Here is a 15,343-nt window from a genome sequence, read left to right as displayed (position 1 = left end):
ACCGATAATCGAATTTTAATTCTGCAACTTATAAAACGAGTTTAAGGCTGCAATGGACCACTCCAAAAGTCTGTTTTAGTCATTCACGGCCTGTAATAGTCGCAATTCCGTGCTCAGCAGGACGCTGCAGCCTTCCAAACAGGAACGTCATCATGACTAATGCTAGACCTGAATCTGGCAGCTCTTGGTCTCCATTAGCCCACTTAACCAGCTTAATATGCGGAGTTTGATTTTTTTTGACAAACTAGCGTTCGTCTAAGGGGGTCAACATGCGATGCTGGAGCATTTCCTTTCACTGAGGACCGTCCAATTTCCACATGACCTGATGGATCAATAGAGAAAAAACAGCTTTGTCTCAATGAGAAGTGATGATAGAGCTCATTTAAAATGGAGGTCTTAAATCATCGCGAGTACTATTACCACCTCCCAAATGTGCTCACACCGAAGAGAGAGAGGAGTAGATTCCGAATGGGCAACAAGGCCAAGCGGAGCTACTGTAAAAAACGTAAACAAAACAAGATAGAGAAGATAATAGAATTCATGTATTTTCTATTATTATCTTTAGCCCATCAAGGACGAATGCGCCTGATGCTATATGTCTCTCAGGTCAGAGAGTTGCTTTGGACCCGCCCACGAAAAACAAGGTTTTTCTTGGAAAGGAAACAGTATTGTCAATGCCAAATCAATCATTGAAATCTCAGATCCTGAAGCACATACAGACATAATTCCAAAACCATTGGGTGGTTTACATCCGTGGCTTTCATAAAAACCCAAGGTTATTACTATAAACCCACTGAATATTTTTTTCAACAAACCTAACACAAATAAATCAAGTAAATATCAGGCATGAAAATAAGTGTAGATTATTGGTGTATAGCACAGACCCCAACGGACCCCAATTTTTAATTAGTAAGTAGTATAAAATTTTGTTTCACTTTTTCTTAGGCGAAACTAAGCATTGAAAAATGACAAACGTTGTTGGATACATGCGGTCATGATTTAAATCATTTATTGACAATTATGAACGCAATACCATCATAAAATAAACAATGCATTTATTTCACGTCCTTCGAATTCCAGCTCATCATCAGATACACCAAAGAGCTGTTTCCTTCATCTGGCTTTTTTTGCGTTTATTTATATCTTTCAGGACAAATATTTGTTCCCTCCATTCTCTAACATTTGTCTCTGGTACGTGAATAAAAGTAGTGTGACACACAAATGATATATCGTACTCCTAACCACGCGAATTACACTGTTTGCAATTCAAACGCCCCGCATTAAACGGACGATTTCATTCTTAAAGTAGTACTTTTATTGTACCGTATTTTCCGCACTATAAGGCGCACCGGGTTATAGGGCGCACCCCGAAAAAATAGTTTTTGGTCCTATTTTTGACATACATAAGACGCACCGGATTATAAGGCGCTACAATGGGAACGTCGACAAAACAGTCAGATAGTTCAGTCAAACTTATTACCCCCTTAACATTCCCAAAGCTTGCAAAGAAGCAAATACGTGTCGTAGACACGTGCGGATGCGGTGTTCGTACGATGTCACTCAAATGCATCGTTCCATCATTTGGAAGGTTAAAGTCTTGGGATTCAAGAAATGCCAACCATTCCTTTATTTCTATTTTCTTTTTCGCTCGCAACTTTACTGTGCATATGACAATAAACACTTGGAATTGAGTTTAATTTAAAAATAGACACTCCATTCCATCCATTATCTGCACCGCTTATCACAGATATATTGAGTTCAGTCTGAAACAAGATACAGGGACAATATAAAACCCGGAGTAGCTCACCAAAGTCGTTGTGTTCATAATAACGTGCAGCCAATGTCCTCTTATATCCGTGAGGGTAGTAAATCCAGGAGAATAAAATATTTACAAATACAGAATAGAAAAAAATGCTTTCTCTATGCCGTCAGCCACGTGCTATACGCATTCATCTTTTTCGGCCAAATGCAGGCTTTGTTTTGCCGTTTAAGCCAATGCCAGCCTGTAAATGATAAAAAGGATCCTCCCCTTGACCTCCGAATAACTTTAGCCAATAGTGATCTATTCAAATGATGATTGACACATTGGTTAGCCAATGAAACGCCGGTAAATAAATCCCAGCATACACCGCGGACTACTTGGCGTTCGGGGGAAAATCTAGTCGGCGGCTGCAAGTTAGTTGCAAGACTTTGTGAATTAATATTGATCCATAAATAAGGCGCACTGTATTATAAGGCGCATGGTCAGCTTTTGAAAAAAATAAAGGCTTTTAGGTGCGCCTTATTGTGCGGAAAATACGGTACTTATTTTTATATGCGTTTTTATTGTTTGTAGTTTTTTCATTTCCCAAAATTGCGCTACAGCTATGAGCTATACAATCTAATGTTCATTTTTTTGACAAATGTGATTAAATACTGCGGATAGCGTACTACCTTTTGCTTATGTCTCGGCAAAAACAAATACGGCGAACCCTCACTAAAACGCAATTCACTTTTCACGATCTCGCTGCTTCACTGATTTGCATTGTGCATTGTATCCAGGACAAGATCTCTGCTCTCAAAACCTTTATACAATACTTTTATTTGTTAAATCAATGATTGGGCCTTTAAAGAGTTTGTTATTTGCTATTAGCGTATGTATAATAGGGTGATAAATTGTATATTAATTGGGCGGCAGTAGCTCAGGAGGTAGAGCGCTCGTCTTGGGATCAAGAGATCGCAGTTCGAATCCCGGCTCCTCCGTGTTACATGTCGAAGTGTCCTTGGGTAAGTCAATGAACCCCTAATACCCCCAAATAAGCAGGTTAGTGTCTTACATGGCGGCAATACAAGGCCGCTATTGGGAAATGTGGAGCACATTGTAAAGCGCTTTGGGAAGCCATTGACTTGAAAAGCGCTATATAAATGCAGATCATTTCATTTCAATAATAATAAGGTTTCGACCCTTACGGATTTCGCAATTCACAGGTTATTTTTGGAAAATAACTCCCGCGACTAGTCAAGTCACATTTATTTGTGTAGCCCTTAATAACAAATATGTCTCAAAGGACTGCACAGGATTACAATTACACCATTGCCTGATCTTAAACCAACATGCAGGAAAGGAAAAACTCAAAACCTCAGACGAAGGTTCACCGTTCTACATTTAGGTTCCACTTTTTGAAATTCCCCAAGGGCTTTATTGTCTTATCATATTCGCGCTAACCCACGATGAATAAAAGCTCCCCAAAATTGAAGAAATCTGACAAGTAGAGTTTTGTGAGACCCTGGTTGCTGGACAGTTTTGCGGCATTCTGGGACATTTTTTCCCTGTGAGAAAATGTTGTACATTTTGAATTCAACTGACTAACTCACAAATACGTAGCACAAATACACACCATGGTGTTTGCGATCATTTTTTATAAAAATAAATCAAAAAGTTGTTTTTATTAACAATTTATTATTATAGAATGTTTTTGTTTATATAATGAATTATATTTTTAATGATACAAGTTAATGACAATCTGGTGGGACCAATTAAACGCTAGTTGCCTATAAGAATATTCCAATGGTATGGGAAACACTGCTGGCATCACTTGTTTATTCTAATGCATTCTTTTGGCAAAATGGGCAAATGACCAAATGACAGACACCCGCCATCCTCAATGGTCGAAATGTGCCACATCACGCCCGAGACTAGTGGTAGAAAAGCGTTAGTGCGCTGAGGTCTGCTCACTGTTAACAGAAGATATCTTTGGCCAAGCTTTTTGCAAAAAACACAATTGAGTAGGAAAATAACGGCAGCTCAGCACGATTACAGGCTTACAGCGGAGGTAAAGGCGTTCGTTTAGTGTAAAACAGAAACCTGGAGGTCAGTGATCTAAAATTACTTGTAAATCTCCCGCGAGCCCACAATGTTTTCTACCGACTACTCCTTTGCACTCTCTGGTTTCTGCCCTCCAGTGAGTGTGTGTGCGACGTGCATGTACATTTAGGCCTCAAACAAGCCCGGAGACGCCGGGCTTGTCACGCAATTCACAGCCATTCAGCTTTGCTTCTCCCCACCTCTGTTATTACGAGCTTTTTCAAACGTCCCGCAACCACGCGCTTCCTCGCTAATATTGTTGGCTCAAATTTATGCTGTTCTACGTGGCTGGTAAAAGGAGGGGGGGGATGGCTTGGTGTGGGGGTCTCGAGCTTAATTCTGGTAGTTAAATCTGCGGATTTAGTGTTACGAGCCGAAAATGACAGATTAGCACATTTTCTATCCACGAGCTCCACTTTCACTGGCATATGTCATCCGCCACCTTTTGCAGACCGCACCATCAGATGACGTTTTGCAAGGAAGTCCGATTTGGGGCTCATAAAAAAAAATAAAAATGGCGAGCAACAGCCGCGCGTGATATTTCCTGCCTTGATTCTGAACCTGATGGGTAGATAAATTCCCAGCAGGATAATAACTGCCACTGCGTGTGGAACCGGCACACATCACAGTCTAGTCCCAGCCATTTAAACGGGAAATTGTCAAAAACGAGTACAAAGAGGACACGCCTTGTGCTTGCCTGAGATTCACAACAAGAGCATCAATCTACAGAATCCACCGTTTCTCATCAAACAATGCCCAAACCTCGTGCAGAGGCACAGTCCAAGATAGAAATTAAAATATAAATCAGTCAAACTTTACGTTGTGCTGTACGGCTGCCATCCCAAGGTGGTTTTTCCCACTTTGCCGCAAGCACTTCAATCCCAAACGGTCTTTACTTGCGGAACTGCAAGAGTGCAATTCTTTGTTGGGGTTTATTTCTATTATTAAAACATCCACAACTGAGTGAGAGGAATCAACTATCAACTTCATTTGTAAGTTTAAAGATCTGTGCCCGTTAACTACAGGCAGAAAATAAATAATTTGTTCTATTAATTCGTTGTTTTCTTAACTACAATTTGAAAACGTGATTTTTGAAATCAGAGGTATGAATTTAATAGTTAAATTTGAATATCCAACCAAAGTTGATGCTAAATGACAGTCCAATGGTCACGTAGATATTTTTGCATGAGCTATGAGTGTTAATTCTGCATTGAAACATTTAAAATGGTAACTGGACTGCATTTAATTAGCGCTGTTTAAGTCAGTGAAGACCTCCTAAAGCACTTTTACAATGTGCTTCACACTTACCAATTCACACAAAATGAGTCATTTTTCTACGATTAGTAATATATTGCACAATGTTTTTGATGAATAAATATTTCTTTAAATAAATGTTAGTTGAGTGATATTTAGCATTTGAAACTGATTAAAATCCCAATTATCTACAGGAAGGGTCACCAAACTACAGCCCGCCAACAGATTTATTGCAGCCTGCAAGATAATGCTGAGAGATGCATAAGAAAAAAATTTGTCGTTTCTAGTCAAATGATGACTTGCAGTTTTTAAAAAGTCCACTCGATGTCACCAAAGCATGCAAAAAACCCTTCTAAAGTAGTCCTATTGAATTCAGTTCTTCAATGATCAAATTTAGTGCTTAAAAGGGACATATTACTTTCATTTTTCAATTAATATATTTTAGTTATAAATGAATATAACTATTTGTTTATTTTCTGTTTCAAAACCAATTAAAAGAAATTGTCCCTTATAAAAAAATAGAAAATTAAACCCAACTTTTGCAGGTAAATGCAAAAAAAAAAAAAACAAGGATTTGTTTATGTTATTTAATTTATTTATGTATTTTGGGGGTATTGAATTTAAGACTCTCTATTCGCATATACAAACATTTAAATACATCAATCGACTATTTTTCCCCTCCAGCCCGGCCCCTGTGCTGAATTTTATCAAAACAATGCGGCACACGACTCAAAAAGTTTGACTCAAAAAGCGGGATTGACAAAATCAAGACGGTTTTTGTCTGCATTTACCAGCACTACTAAAAAGTACTCAGCATTTTCGAGTGAACCATGGCAAGCCAAAGAGCAAAACAGGGCAAAAGATTGCACGCAGAAGTAGTTTGCACAAAAGGCCTGAGCTGCAGGTGTGATGGGAAAACAAAAGGGGGCTTTGGACACACCAATACAATGGTGCCCCACCCCCGGTCACTGGCCCTATCAAGGGGCTACCAAAAGGGCCTTTTGAGGAGCAAACATGTTGACTGCTGGGACTTTGATCACTCTGTCTATTAATCAAATCAAATTATTCTAATTTTAGACTTGGGGACATCTAAGGAGTTGTTAATGCAAAATCACACGGTTTAATGGTGGCAGTTCAGGGTTACAGCTGGCTGTAGTGGAGGTTAACTGCGGTCGTTCTGCTGGCTGAGTTCTGACCCGGTGGGCGAGCGAGGTGACTTGACGCACGGCAACCAGACAACTTTCAGTGAACCCACAACTTGTTTGGATCTTCAACCTCTGTTGTCCAAATATTTTTCTTTCTGATCAAAATTTATTAGAACATGAAAAATAAAACTTGGAATTCCAAGTCCTTACCACCATATGTCACTTCTTAGCCTTAATTATTGCAAATGGCAGATTTCCACAGATAATTTATCGCCAGACCCCCTAATCCTCCAGTAAAAATAAACTACTGTTTAACACATTCAACCACTTTATGTGTTTCTTTTAATTTATTTTTATGTGTAATGTTCCCATTTTGAGAGGAGTGCATTTATATCTATTAGTTTTATGCGCACAACCCATGCATCGTTGGAGCCACAAATGCTTGCATTGTTCACACTTGGGGTGTAAAGGCATTCAAAGTTCCATCCGTGGTAAATCTTTTCACAAGCCTTTAGTGTCCACATGTGGGACCAAGCACAAAAGACAACAAAGGGGAGGGGACACAAGAGGAGGGAAAACAGTGATGGAGCTTTTCTATTATCCGACAGCCAAAGAGACGTTCGGTTAAAGCACCGGAAAGAGAAATAAACACACGAGCCAAGATATAAAAGTAAAACTATACCATGTGCGCACTTATCATTAATACATTGGGTAGTTATAGGTTTTGGGTTATTTATAGTTTTTTATTCTGTGGATTTTGTACTATCTGTTAATTATTGAATGAATGGATGATCTAAACAAAGCTCTGTTGGTCTTTTTTACTATGACAATATATATTCTGATTCTGTACAAGAGGTTACTAGTGTCTATTGTGTTGGGTCTTTTAAGGGTTTATGTATATTTATTCTGGGTCGTTATTTAGTGGATATTCTTTTTTTTATTGGATGAAGGGATCCTCAAAGGAAGTTCCGTTGGTCTTTTTCGCAATAACAATATATATTCTGATTTTGAAAGAGGGGGTGCTAGTGTCTATAGTGTCACCTTTCTGAATTCATAATCAAAGAGATTCACGGAGGTGTGAAGTCTGTATATGTGTTTAAATCCGTTTACGTACTTCAAAGAGAAAAAAAACTGTTCAATTTTTAAACTAAAATACTGACCAATAAGACAACAATGGCATAAACATTTTTAAATCGTAGGGTAACCTACCCTTTTACTAAAAGAATGGAAAAATCCGCCAGAATATATGAATATTTCTCTGGTAATCAAATCAAACACGCACCATGTAGACGAGGCTCCTTACATTTCGCTCCTTTCGGACACAAAATCATTTTAAATTTACTTTCTTAACACTCATTTCGGTTCTGGCTCCGAGTCCCACCTTCGGTTTGGCGAAAGATGCTCAAAGCAGATCGGTTCGTCCGTAGAAGTAACTCGATCGTCGCTCACACACCCACGCAGGAGAACCTCGACTAAGTTTGTACGCCTTTACGCAGTAATCGTAACTTAAAAGAGGACCAAAACATAAAAGAGGATCAAAGAGATAACTCACAGGAGCGGACTGTAAAGCACAAAGCCACGTTGGTTCACAACTCGAGAGTGATTGCTAATTTGCCACTAAACACTGTACTCAAAATGCAATTTAGCCCCTTTAAAATAAAGGTCCCAATCGAAGACACAGAAAGACAAAGAGCCAATGAAGTCAATATTCATTTAAAAGGAAGCGCGTTCAAAGCAGTGCAAAGGTTTTACAGTGCAAAGACCGCCTTAGTCATAAATCCGTAAATTCATTTACAGTTCCAACGAATGTTTTTGCACGTTGAGCTTGTATTTCTCCTCCACTCACCCCTTCGACCCCCAACCTCCCGTTTACGATGTCGACTTTCGCTCTGCATTAAAGTGACAAAAACGCGCGAGTAATTGATGAAAAGAATAAAAACTCACCTCATCTGAATGCTTTAGGATTGTGTATCCATAGGCGTTAATCCCAGGGTGAAAAAAAAGGCAAATAAATCGAGCCTCACTCCAACTTCTCCTGGCCGAGAGAAAAACAAACTAAAGGAGACACGGCGAACGGTGTAATTTGACCCGAGCTCGGTCAATCCACGCAGGGAGAGATCCACGGGCCGCCAATAAGGAGCGCTCTTGCTCCAGTCCCTCCCCCACTATCCAGCTCTTTCGAGCGCGTTGCCTGCCTGCCTCCTGCCTCCGTTCTGGCTTCCTTCCTCTCTTTCCAAGAGCCACAGAGAGGCTAGGGTTGGGCGATACTGGGATTCTTGGTATCGATCTGCACCATTAAACACCGGGTAGGATCAGTACCGATACTTTTGATAGGAAATCTCGTAATCATTGAATTATTGAACCCCCGCCCATACCTGTCAACCTACACCATATTTTTATTCCAAACGTTTTTATTTATGTAGTTTAACATGTTACATTGTACATGTGTTTCGTTATATCATACATATTGTTAATTAACATTTTGTTGTTAGAGACTGAGTTGCTCGACATGAATGAGGTTTATTCTAAAAAAGTTCAAAAATTAAGTAGCTTGGACGTTCACAGTAGACGGAAAAAATACATGCAAATATAATTAAGAAGAATAATACATTTTCTTATTCAAATTATTAATTCATTTTCTGCATTAAATTATTGTTGGTAACATACTGATTAAAGGAATAACCACAAACCTGTCTTTTTTCATTTTCTGCTTTTATACTTCCTTTTTTTCTTAACCTCTTTATACAACATAATAATTCGTAATATAATGCATACGTGTCAACCTCCACGGCTCCATGCCCGTACAAACTGTCGCATTTTCCTGTACAAAATACAAAATAATCGTACACTATATTCTTTTTTTTTTCTGAATGATGCATGATGGGAAATCCCCAGACGGCAGACACATGCGCACAGTAGCATCAAACAGCTCGCTTCGTTTGCAACGAAAAAAACTATACTGAGATAGAGGCTTCTGCGGCGAACTCGTTAGACTTGATTGATTTGCCGTTTCGTGATAGTCGGTGTTTACCGGATGGTACACATATTTGACAAATTTGCGTTTTTCCGTACAGATTTTCTTCTACGTCGTACACGTCTTAAAATGCATAATAAACGTATTTTGTACGGCAAAAATGTACAGGTTGACAGGTATGATAATGCATCAAAGCAAGTGAGCCGTTTGAGAGCTGGCTCTCTTTAATGAATTGAGGCGAAAAAGCCAGTTCTCTAAAAAGAGACGGACTTCCTTTCACTACAACCGCTAGCTTCGTTTGCAACGGAAAAAAAACGATACCGAGATAGAGGCTTCCGCGGCGAACTCGTTTGACCTGATTGATTTGCCGTTTCGTGATAGTCGGTGTACACCGGATGGTACCCATAATTGACAAATTTGCGTTTTTCCGTACAGATTTCCTGGTACGTTGTACACGTCTTAAAATACATAAAAAACGTACTTTGTACGGCAAACCCATACAGGTTGACAGGTATGAGATAGTTTTAACTATGATAAAAACCGCCTACAAACAGTCTATTTTTAAATAACTACAATGCAAAATTTAACCGTATTAAATAAATGAATGTAAACATGCCTATTCACGAGCGCAACCAACCTATTTTACCCAAGCGCCCCCCAAAATTATAGCATTTCTAAGGGGCCGGTCACACAGCCGTTTGCGGCTGAATCACGGCTAAAATTTTGCGGGGTTTTTTTTGCCCATGGTTGCCCGCGATGGAAAATGCGCAAAATTGGCCAACCCGCTGTTCATCGGTGGTATGCCCGCAAAACAGACGCCGGCGACTGTTCCGCTTCCTCATCGCGTCATTTCCGCGTCATTTTCTCGTGTGGACCACGGGTATAAAAGCTCCCGAGCCGGTGATGTGCCCAAATCCGACTCCTACGCAACACCCCCCCCCCCCTCGCGTGAACGCGCATTCTGCTGCGATCGCTTTTGTTGGAAGCGTGCATTGACGTTGGTGACTTTTTCATCCGCGTTAACAAACGCATTTTATAGAATTCGATCGCACTTTATTGTTTAAATAAACGCGTTATATAGAATAGGATCTCCCAATTGTTATAATTAGCTCGCTTTATTGTTTTAATAAGCGTTTTATATAGAATACGATCGCTTTTGTTGGAAGCGCAGCAGAATGCGCGTTCACGCGAGGGGGGAAGGATTTTATATACGGTGTGCATATTACCGTTCGATTACGGCCAGAGCACGTCGTTCCGCGTCATTTCCGCGTCATTACCTCGTGTGCCGCCCGCGGTTAACACGTACTCAAAGTTTTGAGCAGCTCAAAACTTTTTCGCGCGGCCAGCCGCGTGTGAATTTCCGACCGCGAGTAAAGCACTGCTGTATCTCGTCTATATGGCGGTCTCAAAGCGTCCAACAGCGCCCAACAGCGTCTGCTTCACGTTCAGAAATTTCTGGCCGTGGTTCAGCCTCGATACGCCCGTGAAAGGCTGTGTACCCGCGCTCTAAAGAATTGAGCAGCGCAAAACTTTTTCGCGCTGCCACCCGCGCGCGAATTTCCGACTGCGTGTTAAGCACTGCTGTATCTTGTCCGTATGGCGATCTCAAAGCGTCCAATAGCGTCCACCTCACAGGCAGAAATTTCTGGCCGTGATTCAGCCGCAAACGGCTGTGTGACCGGGCCCTAAAACTCTTGTCTTGAATGAGTAGACTTGAATAGGTTGAAAAACGCCAGAAAAAAAATAATAAAATGTAAAACGAAACAAAAATGTGAACAACTCAGTGTCGGAAATACTCCACTGTCTTGAATTGGTTCAGTCCATTTGATTCCTAGCAAATAACAAAAAGAAAAATGTAGAACAGAAATAAAGAAAAATGATGAAGAAAAAAAAACAGAAAAAGAAAGGAAAAGAAGAAAACCAGAAATAGAAAAACAAAAAACTGAAAGAAAACAAATACTAAAAAAGAAAGGGGGGGAAGAAGAAATTTGATTTTTTAAAAAGAAAATGAAAAAAGAAAAAAAGACAGTTAAAGGGAAGGGAAAAGAAAAAGAAAAAAGAAAAAAAAGAAAAATGAAGAAAAAAGAAAAAACCACGGCCTCCCCATTCGGAGTTTGCATGTTCTCCTCAGGCCTGCGTGGGTTTCCTCCGGGCTCTTCGGTTTCCTCCTACTTTCCAAAAATATGTCAGGTTAATTGGCCTGTCTAAATTGTCCCTAGTTGTGAATGAGTGAGTGAGTTAAGTGTCTCTGTGAGCCCTGTGATTGGCTGTCAACCAGTTCAGGGTGTCCCTTACCCACTGCCTGAAGATATCTGGGATGGGCTACAGCACCTCCGCCACCCTACTGAGGATAAGCATCACAAAAAACGAATGGATAGATAATACGGAACATACGGTAACCATTTATGAATTAATAGATTAATTTCTGTTGTGAAACCAGATTCCCAAATATGATGTTCTATGAAATACGTGTTTTATCTTCTGTTGTAATCTCATGTGCCTTATAGTTTGATGCGCCTTTTAGATGGGAAAAATCTTTACAAGGGATTTTTAAAGATGCGTCTCACAATCAGATGGGCCTTATAGTTCAGAAAATACAACACCTTTTATTGCATACTATTTTTACAATCAAATCAGCAGTGCAAAATAATTAAACCACAAGTAGATCAAATTTGAATGTTATAATGTATGTATAATCTTACAAAATGCTAACAACATTATAGTGATAGTTAAATGGGACGACATCGATATAATAATACAATAGTACCAATCCGATCTAAGAACTTGCTCAGTATCCCTACTATCGATATTTGGATCAATCTGCCCACCCTTAACAGAGGCACAGAGAAAGAGAGGGACAGAGAGGTACGAAGGGAGAAAAAAAAGAAAGAAAAATACCCCTCCTCCCTCTTGTGTGACCCTGTATTGCACCCCACATGTTAAACCCCCCAACCTCCTCTCCACAATTTCAAGTCAGCAACTGCTCTTAGTTAAAACTCATTTCAGGCTATTCGAGGCTAAAGCAAGCTACTGGTGCTTAGTTAAAACATCTTTTAGCAATGTTTGAATTTGAAGAGATAGGGGTAAGCCCCTACTATATTTAGCGAAGCCCCGTGAAAGTGGCCAAAGTATACTTTGGCTAAAACTCGGCAGAAAAGTTTGCAGAGAAATTAAGTTGACAACCGTTACAATGAGGGCATTATACAAAATACATGGCAAACACAGCCAGTTGCTCCCATTATTAATAGTATTTTAACAGTATAGATACATAACCAAGACTGTGGAAATTATACATCTTGCCAGATGTATTGAAAAATGGGTATTGTATCGGAAAAAAGGGTATTCATAGCTTATCCTGTGGTGTGTCTTGGGCAAGTACATCCTGGTAGCGCGCATCCCTCTCCAGGCTGAAATTTGGGTGTTTGCTCCCCCACATGAAACAAATTGTACCAGTTTTTATGGATACCTGAAGCAGGAGAAGACTCCTGATCTGACTCAGATACAGCTCCTTTAACACCTGGTTGCCGTTGATGTCGATTTGAAGCTTTTCTTCGATATAGGTGTGACGTTACTAATGCCAGATACTTAATTACTACGTTAAAAACATTGTTTTTGACAATTACAAAGGGAAATAAAACTTGATTCCGTTTCAAAATTTGGAGTGGTCCTGTTTTGTTCATAATGACATTGTAGAATACACATAACAACATTTGTTGCTCTCATTTTTTTTTGTTAAAAACAAACTCTATAACAGATAAGTCCTTTGCTTTTGTGACATAATAAAGGCTTTCTGTCTGGTAAAGGACTTAGTGATTCTGTTTTTTTGTGTGTCTATATTCAAATTATTTACATCTTTATTTTGATTGATGAACTCTATTGATGTTTTTTTTACTTATGTGAATTTGTTTTTTTGACATAGACATTCATTAATGTACTGTACATGTACTGTTTTTATACAGCACTTTGAGCTGCAATTCGTTGTCTTAAAAGTGCTATACAAGCATTATCTTTTTAATATATTTAATGTGCCTATTTATCCTGTCATTCCTGTTATCTTATTTGTATTTTTTAAGTCTTTATAACATAATAATTCTGTACTTCCATGTCTAATTTCACGGTAAACAATGTTCACTATGTGGTTATCAATGACGATAAATTTAATTCTAATTCTAAATATATATTCATTTAATTCTTATATATTTTTGTATCAATTAAAATGGTAGTATTAGCGACATTAGAATGAAATTGAATACATAACACATAATTTGATAAATAAATACATATCTACTTTCTCTATGAGTGGTGCAGTGGTTAGCACATTCGCCCGACACGATAAAGGTCGCCAGTTCGAGACCGGGTGGAAACATGTTGGCTTGGAGAGGGATGAGCTCCACCAGGTGGTACTTGCCCAAAACACGCCACTGGAAATAGTGCCTCTATGACCCTGTGGTTAAGGGATCCAACCAACCAACCAACTATCTCTATAGAATTTGCTTGATCATTGATTTTCTTTTAACATGCCCTTGATAAAGGTCACAAGCATTGCAGAGCACAGAAATGAACACCTTACCAACACATTTGCAATAGTGTTATACCCTAAACATAGTATTGCTAAACATTTTCATTTGTGCTTCATTTACATTGTTAGGCATCTTCAATTGAATCGATTCCCATTTATTGTCAAATGAAATGAAATGAAATGATCTGCATTTATATAGCGCTTTTCAAGTCAATGACTTCCCAAAGCGCTTTACATTGTGCTTCACATTTCCCAATAGCGGCCGTGATGTGTGCAGCCATGTAAGGCGCTAACCTGCTTATTGGGGGTAATTGGGGGTTCAATGTCTTACCCAAGGACACTTCGAGATGTAACACGGACAAGCCGGGATTCGAACTGGGATCCCTTAATCCTAAAACGATCGCTCTACCTCCTGAGCTACTGCCGCCCCTATATGCACTACATACAGCGCAGATTAAATTACTTCCTCTTCTCTCCATACGAATAACCAATAGCAGCAGGAACAATAGAGCAGCCAGTTGTCTTTTTTTTGTTGTTGTCTTTTTTTTAAATAACAAAATATGTTGGATTTTAATCAATTTTTTGTGTGTGCAAAGTATAGTCAGAATTAAAATAAAGCAGGTTTGCTTTAATTTGGCAGAAGTGTGAAGGGGTAGGACAGGGAGGGAGTCCTGACAGCCTGAGGAACGAAGTTGTCCTTTAGCCTGCTGGTTCTGGCTCAGAGAGACTGCAGTTGAAGAGGCTGTGAGAAGGTGGGTGGGGTCACCTGCAATCCTGGTGGCTTTGCCAGTGAGGGGGAGTTGTACAGTATATGTCCAAGAGTGTTGTGGGGAGGACACCAATGTCCTTTTTCGCTGTACACACAATGTGCTGCAGAGTCTTTTGGCTGGACACGGTAGAAGCGCCATCCCACACGGTGATGGTGCCTCTGTAGAGTAAGAGCATGATTGTTGTCAAAGCTCTCCTGAGTTTGCAGAAAAATACAGGCATTGATGGGCTTTTTTGGCCAATATCTTACATGCCAACAAAAACGGCTCCAAGATACGTTAGGTTATCATCAAAGGTGTGGAGTCGCTCCAGCAAGGTTGGACGTGGCGCTACCACGGTGGCCAATTTGCACTATGTATGAAATGGGGGTTAACAGACGTGCAAGAATCACTTTTGCGTACTCGATAGTCTTCACGCACTTGCACACACACACACACACACACACACACACACACACACACACACACACACACACACACACACACACACACACACACACACACACACACACACACACTCAGGACAACTTCCATTGTGAGATGTGAAAGTTGGATCTGCATTTGAATGCTTGTAGAGGAAACACTAGCTTGAACCGCTGATCCCTGCTGATCCTTGTTTTAAACTCTTTACATGTGTTTGCCTTTTATTCGAACAACCCTCTCCCATTTTCTATTTTTTTTTTTTAAATACGTTTGAAACTCCCTCAAGGTGAGGTTCAGGCTGTGTAAACAAATGCAAAGTTGTTCAAGTACAGTGGTACCTCTACTTACTATCGACCCATCTTACGAATGTTTTGATATCCAAAGTTTGCGCCCGACTAAAATTTCCTTCGTTATACA

General features: G+C 39.7%; 1 protein-coding gene across 6 annotated transcripts in view; it reads right to left on the bottom strand.

Annotated features, from left to right (window-relative positions):
* The window catches only part of sema6d (semaphorin 6D), a 41,766-nt gene extending 33,314 nt beyond the window's left edge, over positions 1 to 8,452 (bottom strand). For 4 of the 6 annotated variants that reach the window (XM_088334307.1, XM_088334311.1, XM_088334310.1 and 1 more), the window contains exon 1: positions 8,188 to 8,452. The gene's annotated coding sequence lies outside the window, so the exon portion shown is untranslated. Of the gene's footprint in view, positions 1 to 7,624; positions 7,702 to 7,795; positions 7,820 to 8,187 lie in introns of those variants that run through there. The other 2 variants (XM_088334308.1, XM_088334309.1) reach the window with 2 other exon arrangements.
* Positions 8,453 to 15,343: the final 6,891 nt, after the last annotated feature.

This window comes from Urocampus carinirostris, chromosome 4, assembly GCF_059441175.1.
Source record: "Urocampus carinirostris isolate Australia breed hairy pipefish chromosome 4, RoL_Ucar_1.0, whole genome shotgun sequence".
Lineage (NCBI taxonomy): Eukaryota > Metazoa > Chordata > Actinopteri > Syngnathiformes > Syngnathidae > Urocampus > Urocampus carinirostris.
Note: the sequence above shows the minus strand (reverse complement) of the source record. Positions and strands in the feature narration are given on the sequence as shown.